At 34.9% G+C, this 21,172-nt stretch overlaps 1 pseudogene; it reads left to right on the top strand.

The window, feature by feature from the left end:
• Positions 1-4,380: 4,380 nt before the first annotated feature.
• On the top strand, positions 4,381-20,469 carry LOC111406624 (annotated as a pseudogene).
• Positions 20,470-21,172: the final 703 nt, after the last annotated feature.

Raw genomic sequence — 21,172 nt, 5'->3', positions numbered from 1 at the left:
TGAGTCCCCCCCCCCCCCTTTTTTTGGAAAAAGTGTGTTTTAGAATAGTGATTTTTTGGAAAATGTGTGATTAAAAAATAGGAAAAAAATTTAAATTTATGTATAACATTATTTTATGAAAATGTGTGTTTAAAAATAATTTTTGTTAAAAAAAATTTAAAAAATAAGGAGTTTTAAGAAAACTGGGACTCAATGTGTCCATTTAAAAATAGGCATATTTTGTCCTCCAAGTCCAGCACATGTATAGTGTTGTATTCACGAGGATGGTTGCTTGATCCATTTAATTTTGAATTAAGGGTCCGTTTGATTGTAATGATGAAATTTGGGTGGAAAGAAAATGAATTTTATTGAGAATTGTTAATTAAATGTATTTGATTAGTATAATTTTTCACTTGAAAAATGTTGAAATTTTGTATCTTTTGGTATTTGTTTGACTTTATTTTTTATGAAAATTGTCAATTAAAGGGATTTACAATTGTGGTTAGTATTTTTTTCCATTGCAAAAAATAATAATAAATAAATAAGGAAACCCGGAAATTGNATATTGCCACATGTATATTTGTCAAAAATTTGTCAGCCATTTCCTAAAGGTTGAACCCCAACCTTGAGGGTTCCACCGTCCCGGCCCTTGAGCATTTGTCAACCATTCCTGAATATGTAGCAGGGTTGTTAATTTTTTACCCACGAATATTAGGTTATTTCATCTAATTTAGGCCTACCAGTATGCAATCCTCCAAGAGATTACTTTCCCTTTTATTATCTAAAATACTGATTTACACATTTCAAAACAATTGTTATTATTCTTTTTGTAATAATTTATGTTACAATTGTTAAATTTTAAAGTACTTGCATGAATATTATTTGTAACAAGCTGTGTTTAACATTCGTTGCTAACACTATCACCTTCAAATTCTATCACCATCTTTAATACGTAACAATTGTAACACAAACACGAAGTTACACTTTTAAGTTATCGTCACTATCATCGCTACATCACCCCAAACAACAACATTAGGCCCTTCTTTGATCCCCATCTTGGAGATAAAATGTATTTTAGAATAGTATTTTTTTAAGGATGTGTGGTTAAAAAAAATAATTTTTAATTTATGTGTAAAATTATTTTATTGAAAAATGTATAGTTTAAAATGAGTTTAACAAATTTTAAAAAAATTCAAAGAATCAAATTTGGTGTGGAATGGGTAATAGGGTTTGGTATAAAAATGATAGTTTGATCCAAAAAAAAAAAAAAAAATAGGGAATAATACATTAATAATATTTTACATACCATATGTTAACACCACCACCACAAAATACGAGAAACACGTTATATTACTCGTCTAAAACTAATCCATACCACAAAATATGAGTAACATAAATATCCATCTTAAACAACGTCAATAACATAAAAAAAGCTTTTACAAGGAATATTATTGCCCACCACAAAACTCAATTCACATTGAGATGAGGATCCCAACTTTTCAACCTTTGCTCAAAATTTGAATAGGGATGGCAACGGGGGCGAGGCCAAGCATTTTCCCGCCTCGTACCTGTCCCATTACCTGTTTAAGATAGGGAAGGGCGATTGCCCAGTTTAGATACCCGATTATTTATTTATTTATTTTTGAATTTTTGATAATTTATTTTTATTACCTACATTCATTAAAGTGAAACAATAATATTGTTATTAAATTTTTTAATTAATTAATTTATTTTTAAAATTAAATTATTCGAATATATTTGATAAATTAAAGTCTTTATTATTTATCATATTCTTAGATAATCTTAGCTGCCATCTTCTATTAGAATTAATGAAATTTCGAAGAGTTTTTCATCTAAAGTATTAAATTCTTGAAAAAAAATATTAAATAGGGGCGGGGCGGGGCGAGACAAGGCCCGTATTACTAGTACCTACCCATCCTCAACCCAATTACCTAATTACGAGGCGAGGCGGGTATAACATAATTTTTTGTCATCCCTAAATTTGAACTTATTAATTGTGGGTAGGTCCACAGTGTATATATGATCGCTTTATTCGTTTTCATTTCCTCCACATGAAATTGCTTTTACTTTTCACATGCAAACTTCGACAACAGCCGTGAATATGTGCAATGAGCCAAAAAATAAATTCGAAGCCTCTTGACTTCTCTTTTTTGTGCACTTCCTCCCAATCAATATTAGTGGCTCTGCTCTAAACTTATTTATTTAGGAAAAGACTTCAATCCTCAACAGCCCCCACCACTTATTCAATGGTCACGATTGGAAAGCATGCATCAGATTTTATTAACACGTGCCTGTTGGTTTTAGTTTTATTATTGAATTACCATTTTCAAAAACTTTAATCTCAAGACAAAATCACGCCAAAGCTACTTCAAAATGGAAAGAATTAGCTCAAAAATTAAAGTGTGATTGAGTGTAGAAAGAAAAGCAATAATATTTCCACTCGAAACTGTGATGACAAGCTAGAAAGTGTTAAATGTGGACAAAATTAAAGTATTAAAGAGAATAGCTCATTCTAAATTAAGAAATTAACGATATATTAACTTTGAAATAAATCAATGCAACGATATATTAGCTTTGAAATAAATCAATGCAACATAAAAGAACTTTATCGTTACAATTTATCTTAAATCATATGTTCCACAACGATTCAGTAAATAAAATTCACTTGAAAAAGATCGATTAATTAATTACAAATAGACAAAATTTAAGAATGCGAATTCTCGTTATTTGCGATAAAATATAAAATTATTAAAATTCAACTTTTATAAAATAAAAAATTAAAAAAAGAAACCAAGTGATTTTATTATGAACAATACTATTCATAGGGAGGATTACCATAGTTATCCTAGATGAAATTGTCATATGTATACCATTTTGGACGATTATCACTAGCCCTCAATATAAATAACATTAGGTTTTATAAAAAAAGATATTGGGCGCTCCCCATTTACCGCCATTGATTCGCCTCTGTGAAGTCAAACGAGCAAGGCAACGATGATCTTACTGTACAAAAAGAGCATGCACTTATTCGCAAAGGAAGTATGTGTGTATAATTGTGTAGATATATATGTATATGTAGTGCAATGCCATGAATTTCAAAGCCAGCTTGGCTTGATCTCTCTCCCCCTCTTCCAATTTGTTTGTATTAAAATACGTCTACTTGACATTAATTAACTACTGTGTACTACTGTCAACTCCAGGAAAGACCCTCGCATCTTCTTTTGACCTGCATTGTTCTCGCTCTCTCTCTCTCCCCACTCTGAATCAGGAGCTCTATATTTTGGAGCTTCCTTTCCTTCCTTCTTTGTGGGGTCACATTGTTTCCCATAGTACATTTACTACTCTAAAAGTTATTGAATTTTAATTCTTGGAATAAGTAGTACTGGGCATTGAAACATGTAATCTGGGCAACCCTCATTTTTGTTTATAATGTCTTACCAGATATAGCAATGTTGTGTACACGTGAATTCTCATCCTGAATCCTTCTGGGCTCTGAGAGTTTAAACCAAATAGAAATACAGGTATCAGAAATTATCTACTTAAGATTTTTAAGATATTTTAAACTGTTGTTGAACTAACTCAACAATGGAATATGCCAGGTTAACCTACGAGTAGAACTTAATTATAAGAAGGAAAAATTTTGAACGATAGAGTTTATAAAATCAATTTTTTAATCAATACATCATCAGATGGAGTTCAACGACGGTTCAAACATTAGCATCGACTGCAATTTGTGGGATTATACACTCAATAATTGGAGGTCAACCATTGCTGATTTTGGGAGTTGCTGAGCCTACTGGCTACTGTGATCACGTTCACCTTTGCTAAACGGAGACCAGAATTGGGCCGTGAACTGTTTCTCGCGTGGACTGGATGATTAGCATTGTGTTTTACGGGGATATTTTCAACTAAAATTTTGATGGATTTTAGAAGATTATAAATCCTAATGATTTGAATAGATTTTCACAAATTCTATAAGAATCTCGTCAAATATGGTGAAATTCCAAAAGATTTGGTTGAATGTTTTATTTTTTACTAGAAATCCATCGGGTGAATCTTTATAAATCCACTAGTTATTAAGGATGTCTAAATTTTAAAAAATTTCATTGAATTTAATTAAAATCTCGATTGGGGACATCTAAATTTTAATGGATTTCATTAAAATCTACTAAAATATCAATAAAAAAAAATTCCTAAATTTAGACAACTTTTTAAAATCCATCACAATCTCAATTGAGAACACCCTCCTTAGTTTTTGATGTGTATAGGAATTTTTTGTTTAATTTTGATCTTTTGAATTACTGATCATTATTCACTCTAATGGACTGTTTTTACTATCGAATTCTTTCAGGGTATACGTGTGGACTGTTCTTACTATCGATGGATTTTGCTCAAAATTGGCCTTGTATCAGGGCCAAAGGCCTTGAGTTTTATTCATTGGTTTGATTTCAATCGAATTAGACTAGCAATTCGCCAAAAACGAACAAACCTGAAGTTATCATGAAATCAAAAACCTTATTTTGCCTTGCGACGGTCCCATTTCGTCATAAACTCTAATCCTTTATGCACTTCATCACATAGAGTTTTCCTATGATCTATAACTAGGGACTTGTGGATGAGTTTTGTGTTCCAAAAAGGGAAGATCCTAGTTTAGTGGAATATATATCTTCATGGCGTTTTGCTAATGGTATGTTTGTTGTGGTTCTGCCAATTGTCTACTGCTAATTGCTTTAAGAAGCCGAAAAGCAAGGTCGTGGCTTTATGAAACTAGTAAGGAAATATAGTCGATTTTACAAATGTACTCTGACAAGAGCTTCTTTTCACCATTAGTCCTCTCGAAAACAGATGTACATGTCCATTTTCTTATGATTTTCATTCTCACTATTTGCAAATATACGGCATGTGGTTTTTCATAAGGTTAGCTTTTAAGTCTTACAGCAGATCATGATTCTGGTTTCGACAGTCGTGACTTACATACCTGTTTGAAGTGTTCCAAAAGGGATCCAAGGCGTCTCTTTAGCCCAAACCCGTGGTCACCAGTAGCCTATGAGAACTGGACTTTCATTAAGGCGTGCATATTGATTGAATCCATGAGTTAAGTGTTTTAGTTTTATATAGAAATAGAATGAAAACTTAGTTGTGAATTCGGAATTTAATTGGCAGGACATGCTAAACGTACCCATTCTCTATATACTTGGAGCTTTTATTCCCGCAACAATGATCGTGCTACGTTATTATTTCAACCATAGTGTAGCTTCTCAGTTGGCTCAGCAGCAAGAATTCAATTTTAGGAGGCCACCTTCCTTCCATTACGACTTACTGCTTCTGGCATTTCTGGTATGCTTGAGTTCATTTTGTTGTGCTCAACACTTTCTATTGTTTGATTTCAGAGTTAACTTGTGATATAATCTTGATTTCCATTTGGACAGACATTAAGTTGAATATTTGTTCAAAATCAATGGAATGATAATGGGCTAATTGGTGAGCTCAATTGTGGCCTTAGTAGAATAAAAAAAAAAAATTGAAAAAATGAAAATTTTAGTTTTTTGCCTGTGCATCGTGCGTACACGAGATTTGTTTTGGTTAAAACAAAATTAAATTTACTTCTACTATACGTACGCAAGGTTTATACTATGTGTACGCATATTGTTAAAAAATAGTCGTTGGCTGATTTTTCAATTTGAAACTTGGCGTTTTGGATTAAAAGTTGTCATTTTTCATCTTATTTTAGCACCATTTCATGATGCATTGATTGAGACCTATAAATTGGTGATGAATGATCAATACAAGCACATTAGAAATATTGAATAACATCTTGAGATCCACATATTATTCCACATTGAATCAAACTATTGATTTACATTCATATTCAATATCTTTGTGTTCTTAAAATTTTGGAGGATTACACTTGTGTTTTAGTATTAAATCCTTTACAATACTTGATATAATCTTACAAACCATTTTCCAAGACCTTTAAGCATCTCATTCAATCCTGAGAGGGGGTAAATATAGTTTGAGGACATCGATTGTGCGTTTGAGCCTTCATATTCACTATGTTCTTCATCGTCTTGATCACATTTCTAGTTGTTTCTTTCTTCTCCATTTTCCCCAATTGATGTAAATTTTCCAACAATCTCAAACTATAACTTGCGATGGAGAATAATATTACTTTGGCGAGATCAAGTTGATGAAATCCAGCTTCTGGTTGGATATTTGATGGGCGAACTTCATGTGAAGGCTAGTGCAAATTGAATTTTCTGATGACAGAATTGAAGATCTCCTACATTCTAATTTCGGATTTGGCGATGCCAGCAAAATCAACATTTTTTTGACGAAAGAAATTTGAAAAGGTTGAAAAGAAATGATTTCATTTAAGAATAAAAGGATAGAATTCGTCATCATGAATTCAATTCCGGTAATATTTATTTATCTTCTAAAATTCCACTTTGGTAAGCGATATAATGATCTTCTCACATGCAATTTAGATGTTTTGTTAAAATATATCCAATGAATTTAATTCCGGTTGTGCATAATTTGTTGCATGTGTTTGTGAAAATGGAAATATGGAAATCATGATATTGCATAAAAATTAAAATTGTATATTCATTTGTAAGGTATGTTTTATACATTTGATGAATTTGAATATGAATTTTCATGATCATCTAGAACTTCCTATTAGATGAAGGATATGAATATTGTGTCCACAATTATGAATTGCATAGTTATATAAATTTTTTTGTCTGATATATTTGAGGATTAAAGCATTCATGATCTTTAGAATATGCTTTATTTATAGATTTTCGATCTTATATGCAATTTATGGTGATAATAGAGGCTAATGAAAGATTATTATGTGTTGGTTTGGTATCAACATAAAATTTTTGAAAGAATTATGTGATTATGTTCAAGTTGAAATCTTTATTTGTTAAAGCCTCTCATTTGTGAAAATTGTGAAGAATATTATGAGATATTTTAGGGTCAATTTATTTAAATAGTACGGCATGAGAATTGATTATGTGATCTATGATCTGCTTCGCTAGTTTACTACATGTTAAGTATGAAAGACCTGCTTAATATTGTTAAGCAATGTGGTTTTTCCTTTGTAGTTTCAAGTTGAGACCGAAATCGATTAATCAAAACCATGATAACAAACATGTCTTTTGATGAAGTATGCATAAATTACATGGATCTACTACCATGAAATTATGTTTTGAAAGACACAATTGGTTTTCTTAAATTGTTAATCCACAATCATTTGATGGAACATTTGTCATGATGATTATGGGAACATGCTAAAAATATATAAGAATATTTGAATCGTGAATATATTTGATATTCACTAATTGGTGTATGCAAGTGTTTACTCTATTTTGAATATGCATGAAGGAAATTTATGTTCTTTCACTTGAGATGTATAATTTTGGCACCCATATGGTTAAATGGTTGAAATCTTGATGTGCATACTATACTATTGCAATAAAATTCATGATATTGCGTATGTTACATATGGAAAAATTTTAATGTGTAAGAATTTATTGAAAGAAAGTATGTAAATATGAAAGAAACTGTGTGATCTCTCATAACCATTTCCTCTATAGAAAATGGAAAATTACATGTGGTTACTTTCGTGTCTCTTTCCTTGTATTCGATTATACGAATTTATCAAAAAAAATATAGATTGATGCATGCTACAAGTGCAATATGGGAACAGTGTGGTTCATATACATGGAATAATAATATTGTGAGAATGCCAACTAATTGTTTGATTTCATGTCTCGTTGAACTCATATTAATTTGGGTTAATGTTGATAGCTTCATTTAATCCTATGGAATTAAGTGAGTTGACTTTATGCCAATTATATTGGCATAAAGTATGACAATTTGTGAATTGTTCTAGTGAAAATTGTTTGCGAAATTATTAAGACATGGAAGTACTTTGTAGAGCACAAACTGAGCCTAAAATTAGCGATGGTGACGAATATCCTTTTCAATTAAATTTGAAAAAGTTTGAATGTTGTGAGTTAGTTGGTTAAATTTTCATATCTGGTTGGAAATTATACTAACTTTTGGTAACAGCCTCAATTAATTATATAAAATTAAATGAGATGATCTTATGCTAAATTATGTTTGCATATGAGTGTGACAAAATGTATCTTGTCCGAAGTTAAATAAGGTGAACGTATGCCTTATTATTTGTGTAGCGGAAATCTCTCGATAAATCTTGATTTCAGGCTTAGAAAATAATCAAACGAACACCAATTTACCTTAGTTCGACCCGAGACTTTCGCCTTCACTTTGGACTGTCCAAACTCTCTCAAGCCCCACAAAGGAGAAGGGTGGTGGTGTTAGCAATCCACAAAGGTATGGAGAGGAAGAAGAAGATGTCACAATGGTTGAATCTCACTCACAACCTCACATGGCTTCCCTCTCTTTCGATTGCCTCTTTTCTCTCAACTCTCTTCTCCATTGCTACAACACACACACACCACCAAAAACGACTGGGAGATAAATATATATATATATATATATATATGTATATATATATATATATGTTAGTTTAGGTCACTCCAATTGGGCCTAAGGTTCACTAAGAGTGCTACCAATTAACCTAAACTAAGGGGCCAATATTCAACTCCATATTAATCACTAAATGGTCCAACTAACCAAATAATCATCCAACCCAAACCCGAGCCATCCAAAAGTGTAGTTCGTCTCCGAGCCGAGCTAAGTCCATGGTGTCGATCAATAATCCCACAACTGTTTTAAATCATCGCCCGAATTATTGGGTATCAAAAAACCCAATAATCTCCACCTTGATGCCCAATAATCTGCAAACAACCAAAACACATGGTTTATACTTGCACGATCAAGGTAATCCAATAAAATTGGAATCACAGACCTTACCTCGTGTTTCGAACCGAAACACATACCATACTTGCTCCATGTACTCACTAGGGCTAAGGTCAATAATACTCAAGTAGAAACAAGTATTTCACAGTGAACAAACAATCATGCAATAAAGATATATAGGATAATACACACAGATCTTTTCAAAATCACGTTCACACAAAACCACAGATTAATACCTAGTTAATCAAACCACGGTCATGCACATATGCAACAAATGTATAAATGACTCCATGAAAGATCTCACCACACTTATCTTATCCCATTCCGTGTTACTCCCACCTCGAGAACACATATCTCCTCTCATCGCCCACAATGCTCACTAAACCAATCTCTTAACTCATGTCTAACTAGCAAGTCACAATAGATCCTAAGCTCTCGGGATAATCTTCTATCACTACATCACTTTTCCCAACCTACGTGGATAATGGGACTCCACCTTAGAGAAGTGATAGAAGTGTCTCTCTCACACTCCACCTGTACAGGATCTCTTTCACAGATAAAGGATTCTACACATTTGATCACATCTCCACTCGTGATCCAAATGTCACACTCTATATCCCTCGTGCATATCACCAATGCACATCTAGGCATCTATACTCCACCTTACCAAAAGACATCCAACTCACTGCTAATGCATCTCAAACTCACTATGGCAAATCAACACCTTTCGGTGACCACAAAGGTTACTCCAATCACCAAAGCTTCAAAAAATCCACAAAGAAAATGGGGAAGGTGGCACTCACAAAGAAAAATCGAGGAAATAGTCGGTTACTTCACAACACTCACAAAAGAGGCTCACAAAGATAAAGAAGATAATCCTAACATGGCTGCCTCACATAATCTCACAAACCACACAGGCTCACAAAGATAAAGAAGAGAAACGGCTGCCCAACTTTCTTCTCACTACCACACTCTCACACCACTCACAGAGGAAACAGAGTACGCCAAAAAACTTAAACCACTATGCATGTAAACATATTACGCAAAGTAATAAAATCACCCTCAATTCATTCAATTGCACACATCAAACAAGTTGAAATTGTAACATCAATATTGCAACAAAATCAAGCTACCACATACATGCAGAAAGGATTACATACGGATGCAATGTAAGAACCAGGTTCATTCTCTCAATAAACCTCGCTAGGATCACTACTCGACCCTAAAGTCACATTCGCCTCGTCTCTATTCTCATCTTTCATTTTATTATCATCCTAGAACAATCTATGCCACCATGTCCAAATTTTATAACAGTTAAAACATTTCTTATTTTTCGCACTTACCTTAGACGTACATTTGCCACCAATGTCAAATAATGACCACAAGTAAAGTATGAACATAATTCACATAGAATAGTCCAGTAAACTTTCCTAAGGTCACATGGAATTCTAATAATCTAGAAAAATTGACAGCAAATTCACAAAAAATTTAAGGTAAATAATTAACAAATAATTCCTAGGTCTAGCAACAGGCAATGGTTACTCTTTCATGGTAACTCCAAACCTAATGTCACCCCACACGATGACCTCTAATGCAAAAAATAAATTACTCTACACATTTATTTCAACTGCAATAATAAAAAGCAAAGAATATGATACCGAGCGAACCACGTCTGAAGGTCCGTAAATATCAAGAGATGCGAATTCACCACTTTAGGATTATCACTCTTCATCCTAAAGTCAACAGCAATCACAGCAACACGAAAAACAGCACCCGACACCTGAACGTCCAAGGGCAAAATCGTCCAACTTTCACTGTATTGCTGCAAACTGAAATTCGACAATACCGCAGGGTCCGTCTCATCTCCAGCAATATTCTGTCTGAAGACATCATCGCCAGATTTCCAGCCACACGCCTGCACGCGCCATATCGGAATACCCATGTGCCGGCAACCTGTCACCCTTCTGACTTCTTTTCCGCCTGCACAGTCCACCGATGGTGTCCGTTTCGCCAAAATCCTTTTGGTTTGGTCGGGAAACACCAAAACAGATCCGTCCAATTTTTGAAAAATCTGCCCAGATTTCGTCCAGTTTTCTACCTGTTTTTCAGATCGATTTCAGGCCACTTCCAGCTCGATTTTAGCCCTAAAAATCACAGATTTATCAACAACACAAGCTCTAATACCATTTGTAGTGAAAATCTCCTGATAAATCTTGATTTCGGGCTCAGAAAATAATTAAACGAACACCAATTTACCTTAACTCGACCCGTCACTTTGGATTGTCCAAACTCTCTCAAACCCCACAAAGGAGAAGGGTGGTGGTGTTAGCAATCCACAAAGGTGTGGAGAGGAAGAAGAAGATGTCACAATGATTGAATCTCACTCACAACCTCACATGGCTTCCCTCTCTTTCGATTGCCTCTCTTCTCCATTGCTACAACACACACACCACCAAAAATGGCTGGGAGATAAATACATATATATATGTTAGTTTAGGTCACTCCAATTGGGCCTAGGGTTCACTAAGAGGGCCACCAATTAACCTAAACTAATGGGCTAATATTCAACTCCATATTAATTACTAAATGGTTCAACTAACCAAATAATCATCCAACCCAAACCCGAGCCATCCAAAAGTGTAGTTCGTCTCCGAGCCGAGCCAAGTCCACGGTGTCGATCAATAATCCGACAACTATTTTAAATAATCGTCCGGATTATTGGGTATCAAAAAACTCAACAATTTGATATGATGATAGCTTGTGAAAAGTGATAAGTTGTACAAGTTTGAAAGAAGTATACTTGGTCTTCTTCATTGATTGAATTGGACTTCAATCAAGGAACCAAATTGAGTTGGGTTATGCTTCAAAAACATTAATGGTCTATGAGATGACTTTGGTCAAATTGTGTGATCCAAGTGATAAGTGAATTGAACTTTGAAAGAGTTGATGAATTCTAACTTCGAGTGTAACCCGAAATGGAAGGGGGTTAATATTAACGCTTGTGAAATTATATGAGAAGTTCAAAGATTTGTAGATACAACAATATTAAGTTGCATGTGTTCCTGGGGGTAACTTAGTTTTAAAAAGTTACCGTGTACTTAGTTTTAAAAAGTTATCATATCATTTACCTTTTAACCATAGAAAGATATTTATGAAGGGAGAAAAGGTAGAGAAGTCCTTGTACATATAATTATAAGGATGAAATACATCAAGTCTAAGTGGATGAATTGGGTGAAAGTCAGTCACGAAGTTTGCAAAACCAATGTGAATATTTAAGAATATTCATAAGTTAAAGATCATTGTAATATTTCAATGATGAAATATAAATACCCAAGTATGAAATCTACAATAAAAGTAATTGACTAATATAATAATTTGATGAAAATTAAAGTTTTAAATAAAGCTAGTAAGAAGCATATGGCTTCATAAAAGATTCCTTGGTGGTAACAAGATGTATCTATCAAATGAATCGATCATTGGCAAGCTATATTTGATAAGATACTAAGTCACATGGAAAGTCTAGATATATATGTCTTAGACGTGACTGTACAAGGAAATTATCAAAGATGAAATAATTTCGTAGAGAATTTGGCGGATCTTTTAACCAGACCACTAAAAGGAAATTTAGTGGTGTCTAGTTCGAGTATGATAGGGTTGAAACTCCTAAACTAGAAGGTTCATCAATAATGACAACCCTACCTGTCATTACTCAAAAGGTAATCAACGGGTTCAAAGGGTAACAACAAATCATTCGATATGTGGATAATTGCAGTATTATTAAAATCCACGATAACCCTATCCTAATTAAAATAATATTGGTTGTTACTGAAGTGAGAGTTGAGCATTAAAGCTCTTAATGAAATTCAGTGCTAAAATACAAGTACCTCTAAAAGTAACAAAGGTACTGGAAGAATTTCACCTAAACAAACCTCAAGCTGGTGCCGCCTCAATTGAGAGTTAGAATTTCTCTCTTAAAAGTTTGTCGAATAGGATGAACGCAAACCATAACAGCACTAAGCGAGTTGAGGAACTTGAGTACACGTGATACTTATGTGTGTGTTCTTACCGGTATTGTCACAAGGAATAATTGGTCCAAAACTTTCATCCTACCTCTAATTCCAACTTTACTTTGTTTGAATTACACTATGGTTAGATTCAAATCGAAATATATCTAATCCTTATGCATAAGTGTCGTTATTTTGAATATGTGATCGTATTGATTTTGAACAAGTGGAAGATTGTTGAATATTTGTTCAAAATCAATGGAATGATAATGGGCTAATTAGTGAGCTCAATTGTGGAATTAGTAGAATCAAAAGAAATTGAAAAATGAAAATTTTGGTTTTTTGCCTATGCATACGCACAGGCTTATTTTGTGCATACACGAGATGTGTTTTGGCTAAAACATAATCAAATTTACTTCTACTATGTGTACGCAAGGTTTATATTATGCGTACGCATAGTGTTAAAAAATAGCCGTTGACTGATTTTTCAATTTGAAACTCGGGGGGCAGTTTTGGATTAAAAGTTGCAATTTTTCATCTTGTTTTGGCATCATTTCGTGATGCATTAATTGAGACCTATAAATTGATAATGAATGATCAATACATACACATTAGAAACATTGAAAAAACTTGAGATCCACATATCATTCCACATTGAATCAAACTATTGATTTACATTCATATTCAATATCTTTGGGTTCTTAAAATTTTGGAGGATTACACTTGTACTTTAGTGTTAAATCCTTTATAAAGCTTGATATAATCCTACAAAACGTTTGTCAAAATCCTTAAGCATTTCATTCAATCTCGAGAGGGGACAAATATAGTTTAAGGACAGGGATATGCATTTGAGCCTTCATATTCATTATATTCTTCATTTTCTTGATCACATTTCTAGTTGTTTGTTTCTTCTTCATTTTCCCCAGTTGATGTAAATTTTCCAACACATTAATGTGCGGTCTTGTTGGCTTCCTCCACCATGTAACTTTCCTTTATGGATCGTATTCCTTATCTCGTCTTTAATTCTTATTTTCAGTCTATCTAACATTGCCCAATATTTTTCCATTGTTTCCATACATAGTAATAATAAAAATTAAATTTTTAAAGTAGCTTGGAAACCAACTAGATGCTACAGCACGGGAGAGTATGAGAAAGAACTCGAGCTTGGGACAATTATATGGAAATATGCAAGAAGCATATCAACAAATGCAGACCCTTCTAATATACAGGAAGCATAAGAGAGAGTACGATGCATACTTCTTCTTACTTCCATTACACGCTCAGATTTATCTCCGAAGCAAATTTATCACGTTCTGATTCCCATTGACATCTTCATTTAAAGCTATTAGTATAACCAAGTCTTTTGCGTTTTAAGTATTAATATTTACACTTTAAAGAGAAAAAAAGGGAAAGCCGAAAAATCATTGTGAACCTTATTAGTAGGCTGATGCTAACTGGTAGACAAAGATTGAATTAATTAATTTCTCATCTGGTTTTCAAACATTATATTCTTAACATCGAACTCTTTTTTCCACAAGGGATTGAAGGAGTTGAAAGAATCGACTATTGAGTTAGCATCGAGCATGGATAGCATTGATGCTCAGGTTGATGAAATAGTTTTTGATGTTGAGCAGGAGATTGATGATTTACTACCAATCAAGGTCAAAGAACAGTGCTTCACTAACTTGCTTCAAGCCATTATAGTGGGAGGATGTGTTGCTGCAATGCCGATCTTGAGAATGATTCCAACCTCCGTCCTTTGGGGATATTTTGCTTTCATGGTCATTGAAAGTTTACCAGGTAATCAATTTTGGGAAAGGTTGCTACAACTTTTCACTGTAACAAGTAGAATATTCAAGTAAGTTATTCAAATACATCGTAATTTGATCTCCTTAAGCGCCATATCTTTCAGAACTTCCTAAACATTGTATTTATAATTACAGAGTACTGGAGGACAACCACGCCACCTTTGTGGAGACTGTACCTTATCTAGACAACTGTGACATTACTATATTCTAAATAACGTATTTGCTTCTTTGTTTCGGCATTACATGGGTTCCCATTGCAGGGCTTCTTTTAATCTTTGTTTGTTATGCTTCTGGTCCCCATAAGACAATACCTATTGCCAAAATTTTTTATCTTCAGGATTTAGATGCTGCAGATTACGAAGAGGCACCAAGGATACCATTCAACATTCCCACGGTAAAATTTCTACGAAACTCTTGTATACACAACCTATTCCCACGAGGATCAAGAGTTTTCTTTGCAGAGGGTAGAGAGGTTTTAGATGAGATGATCACTAGAAGCCATGGTGAGGTCAAGCATACCTAATATCTGTAGTTATTAAGATAAATCTGTAATTTGTAATTTGTACAGGGTCATTTTTGTCTTTTTACATTTTAGCTACTACACTGTCTATAAATACCCAATGTATCACGCCATTTTCATTAACTGTGAATACAGAATTTTCCCGCCATTTTCATTGTCTTCTTCAGCTCTTCCATTGCAAAATTCTCATGGTATCAGAGCATTGAAGTTTCTTTTGGCAATGGCAAGAGAGTTTAATCAACAAGTAGAGGTTCAACATCAGCCAGCTCACGCTGATCCTGCAGTCGAACCTCATGTTACAGACGCGAGTGCTGGAGATGCAAACAATACTGTTAATCGATCGATAAATGATCCTAACAGTCCTTATTATCTCCACTATGGCGACAATACAGGTATGCAGCTCATATCTATCATGTTATCTGAGGATAATTACACCACATGGAGTCGTGCAGTTATCATAGCTCTCAGTGTCAAAAATAAGGAAGGTTTTATTGATGGATCCATTACTAAACCTGCTGAGAATGATCTGGTTTATGGTGCTTGGAGGCGATGCAATCATGTAGGTTTCTTCCTGGATCATAAATTCCATTCCAAAGGAACTTTATCCAAGTGTAATGCATAAGGATTCAGCTCGGCAGATTTGGATTGAACTAAAAGATCGCTACAGCCAAGGAAATGGATCTCGAATTTATGAGATAAAGAAGCAAATTGCTTCAATTTCTCAGGAAAATAACTCCATCAATTCTTACTTCAATCGGTTTAAAGGCCTATGGGAAGAATTAGACAATTATAGGCCGGAGGTAAGTAGTGCAGACTACCAAAACTGAAGATCAAGTTATGCAATTCCTAATGGGTCTAGATGATCGATTTTCCAGTGTGAGAAGCCAAATTTTATTAATGGATCCACTACCTTCACTGAACAAGGTGTTTGCCTTAGTCCTACAAAATGAAAGGCAGAAAGGAATTGTTGCTAAGAAACATCAGAATTTCGATGTAGCAGCTTTTGCCAACAATGTTATGTCTAATCCATATGGAAATCAGAGACACAATGTATCCAATCAAATTCAAAGGAAAGGAATGCCTATATGTACTTATTGTGGAATGTTAGGCCATCTCAGGGGGAAATGTTACAAATTGGTTGGATATCCCCCTGGACATAGGCTTGCCAAAGGGAAATCTTCAGTTGCCAATGCTGTAGGTCAGGCTTCGCAGGCAAATAATTCAGAGCTGATCAATTCTTTGTCCAACCTCACTATCACACCAAGCCAACGCCAGCAGATTATGACCGTGCTTGCTCCACAGCTGCAAGGTCAACAACCTCAGGAGGTTATGTCTTTTTCTACACATGCACCTGATGCCTTTGCATTTTCAGGTAATCGAGCATGCTATCTAAATCCAGGTAAATGGATCATTGATACCGGGGCTTCGGAACATATGGTGTGTTCCATTAATCAATTGACTGCTGTGACTAGTAAAACTAAAGGTTCAGTAAGATTACCAAATGGGGATATTGCACAAGTTACACACATTGGTATTGTGAAGCTATCTGATACATTAACCTTAACTGATGTATTAGTTGTGCCAAGCTTCAACTTCAATCTGATTTCCGCCAGCAATCTTGTTATCAAACATAAATGTTTGTTGTTATTCTTACATCACTTTTGCTTCATTCAGGATCTTTTCACCTGGAAGACGATTGGGGTAGGGAAACTTGAAGATGGTTTATATCATTTCCAAGGTTCTGAAAATCAACTCAATGGGCAACTCTCTTCCACTTCTCAAAGTGTTCCAACAAAGTCTATCCTTCCTGTTCTCAACAATGTAGCTTCCTTCATTGATGTACAAGTTCCCACTCCACATCTTGATTGTAATAATTCTGATCCTACTGTATGTAATTTTCCATGTAAAAGGGACATTCATACTGACATTGATATATGGCATTGTCGAATGGGACATATTCCTACTTCCAAACTATCACTTTTGCATAAAATTGTTCCTACAATTACTTCTGATCAACATTTGCATTGCACCATTTGTCCTATAGCAAAACAACATAGGCTACCTTTTCCTAAAAGTGACACCAGAAGTTCGAACATATTTGATCTCATACACTGTGACATCTGGGGACCACATTCTATTCCCGCCTTAGATGGTTCGAAATATTTCTTGACCATTGTTGATGATTATAGCCGGATGACATGGACATATCTTATGAAAGAAAAATCTCAAACTAGGTCGATCATCCAATCATGTTATAATCTGATCCAAACACATTTCCATTGTAGTTTAAAAACCTTAAGATCAGACAATGGATCTGAGTTTCACATGCATGACTTCTACCTTTCCAAGGGAATATTGCATCAGCTAAGCTGTGTTGAAACACCCCAACAAAATGGGGTTATCGAACGCAAACACCAACATTTACTTAATGTAGCTCGTGCTATAAAATTCCAAGCCAATTTACCTGACCAGTTCTGGGGAGACTGCATATTAACTGCCACACACCTTATCAATCGAACTCCTACTACTATTCTTGGAAACAAATCTCCCTTTGAAATGTTATACCAAGAAAAACCATCTTACAGCCATCTAAGGGTCTTTGGATGCCTTTGTTATACATCCACCCTAAAAAGAAATAGAACAAAATTTGATCCACGAGCCAAGCCTTGTATATTTCTTGGATACCCCCATGGGATGAAGGCCTATAAATTGTATGACCTTCAATCCTATTCCATCGTTGCTTCAAGAGATGTCATATTTCATGAAAACATATTTCCATTTCGTAATTCAGATTTCCTAAAGTCTTTATCAAATTCCAGTCTTTGCCTTGAAGCTGATCAGTCTCTATTTTATCCACATTTTTATCCTTCTGATGACTTTCCATCTTTCCCATCTGCACATATCCAAGTAACTCATTCTAATCATCACTCCCCAATATCAGATATTTCTCCTCCTGGTTTTTCTTCTAACACTCCAGAATCCAGTTTTGATCATCATTCTCCTGTGATAAATTCTGATTCATCAGCTCCTATCACTCGAAAATCTAACAGAACCAAACACCCTCCTTCATACCTTGGTGATTACCATTGTAGTTTGGTGTCTCAGAAGCCTTATCCCCAATCTGATTCTTTGGTAAAAGGTTCTGCATCTAGTAAACAGTACCCCATTTCAGATTATTTGGGCTACAATATGCTATCTGCTCCTCATAGAAAATATGCATTGGCTCTCTCTACTGTCTATGAGCCTCAATCCTATGCTGAAGCATCACAACATCAGGATTGGTGCAAGGCTATGGATACTGAATATCAAGCACTTGTGTCCAATAATACTTGGACTGTCACTAAGCTGCCTTCCCACAAGACACCAATAGCTTGTAAATGGGTGTTTAAGGTCAAGCTTCATGCAGATGGTTCGGAGGAAAGAAAGAAGGCTCGCCTTATAGCCAAAGGATTCACACAGCAGGCTGGGTTGGACTATGAGGAAACCTTTTCACCTGTTGCAAAACTGGTCACAGTGAAAACCTTGTTGGCTGTTGCGGCACAAAAATGTTGGCACCTTCATCAGCTGGATATTAATAATGCCTTTTTGCATGGTGATCTCGATGAGCAAGTATATATGCTTATGCCTCCGGGATATGAGAAGCAGGGGGTGGATGGAGAGCAGCTAGTTTGCAAACTAAACAAGTCCATTTATGGACTTAAGCAAGCGTCGAGGCAATGGAATGCACAATTGACTGCATACATCTTATCAAAGGGGTTTAGACAATCAAAATCAGATTATTCATTATTTTGTAAGGAGAAAGGCAGCTCATTTACGGTTCTTCTCATATATGTAGATGACATAATTATAGGAGGCAATGATCTGAACGATATACAACAATTCAAAAAGGAGTTGAATGATCAGTTTAGGCTAAAAGACTTGGGAATTCTGAAATATTTTTTAGGACTTGAAATTGCCAGATCTTCAAAGGGGATATCAGTCTGCCAGCGTAAATATGCATTGGAAATTTTAACAGATGCTGGATATACTGGGGCAAAACCAGCACACAGCCCTTTACCATACAATTTGAAGCTAAGTATGAATGAAGGAGAGGCACTCACAGATGCCAGTGTATATAGAAGACTAGTAGGTAGACTTCTATACTTAACAATTACAAGACCTGACTTATCATATGCGGTGCAGCTACTTAGTCAGTTCCTCCAATCTCCAAAGCAGTCACATTTGGCAGCAGCTCACCATGTGTTGAGGTACATAAAGGGCATACCAGGTCAGGTCTATTCTTTGAAGCAAACCTTGATTTACATCTTAAAGGCTTTTGCGATGCTGATTGGGCAGCTTGCTCAGACACTAGAAGGTCTGTAACTGGTTATTGCATCTTTCTGGGGAACTCACTTGTATCTTGGAAATCTAAAAAGCAACACACGGTCTCAAGGTCCTCAGCTGAAGCAGAATATCGATCAATGGCAGCTGCGGTTTGTGAATTAAGTTGGTTGAAGAACATCCTTGGTGATTTGGGTGTTGGACATAATCAGGCAGCACTATTGTTTTGCGATAATCAATCTGCCATACACATTGCTAATAATCCTGTATTTCATGAGCGCACAAAACACATAGAGATCGATTGCCATTTGGTAAGGGATAAAGTTCAAGCAGGAGAAGTAAAAACGATCTATACAGCATCACAGGATCAATTGGCTGACTTGCTAACCAAATCACTAAATGGAACACGACTCCAGCTGCTGTTAAACAAGATGGGAGTATTGAATATTCATACTCCATCTTGAGGGGGTGTATTAAGATAAATCTGTAATTTGTAATTTGTACAGGGTCATTTTTGTCTTTTTACATTTTAGCTACTACACTTTCTATAAATACCCAATGTATCACGCCATTTTCATTAACTGTGAATACAGAATTTTCCCGCCATTTTCATTGTCTTCTTCAACTCTTCCATTGCAAAATTCTCAGTAGTCCTAAGGTCTCAAGTCCTTCGACAAACCCCTGCAAGAGATATTAAACTCCTTCAGAGCCCGTGCTTTTCACAGGAAGCATGCAGTCCACACATCAACAAAATTAGAAGAGAGTAGACTCTCCTATTTGGTGGAAGAGGACATTCTATGTAGAATTTAAGATTTAAAGAAATATATTATTTTATTTATGAAATAGATTTTACACTCTTTTGGACACACTTTGATTATATGGAGACACACTTCACTAACACACTACACTACCTCACTATGTCTCTCTTTCCCACTTATTCTATTTGCTCTCACTCTCTTCACACACTTTCTCTCTCATCATTCATGCAAACATAGTCACCTCTATTTGCTCTCACTCTCTTCACACACTCTCTCTTTCATCATTCATACAAACATAGTCACCTTGTATTTATAGGTGTTAATGTTAGGTTGTGGATGATTCTAGTATGGTGGTGATAATAATTCTAGATACCTCTAGTTTTGATAATAAGATAGTATTACAAATGGCTCCTAGAATATTCTAGTATATAAAATTGCATGCGACTAAATTAATGGTGCACTAACTAAAAAAACCTAGATTTTAAAGTTGGCGATGATCTTCATTCTAGTCCAAGCACCGGAGAAAAGGGCCCATTTAATTTGGAGACACCTCGCATGTGAACTACAAACTAGTTTGAGAAATTAATGTCTTTTAACATTTGGGAAGTATGAGATAACTAGTTTGTGGTGTAGTCTTCTACTCCTCTTGCTCGGGATACCTGTAACATAAACCTTATATTGTAAACTTCAATGGTAAGTGGAGTAAATAATCTGTCCCTTTTGTACCGTTCTTGAATGTATCATAGCTAATTAACCACGGTTATCCCTGTTTATGTCACTGACTACCTGTACAACTTGCAAGATCTTAATTGGTCAGTTAATTTGTAAAATAATCAAAAGACCCTGATGTGGTAAGAGCTAAAGGATCAAAACCTTCCACGCCCTCATTGATTTAATTTATTTAGTTATCCG

Source organism: Olea europaea, chromosome 12, assembly GCF_002742605.1.
Source record: "Olea europaea var. sylvestris chromosome 12, O_europaea_v1, whole genome shotgun sequence".
Taxonomy (NCBI): domain Eukaryota; kingdom Viridiplantae; phylum Streptophyta; class Magnoliopsida; order Lamiales; family Oleaceae; genus Olea; species Olea europaea.
The sequence above is the reverse complement of the archived record's forward strand: the minus strand, read 5'-3'. Positions and strand labels throughout refer to the sequence as shown.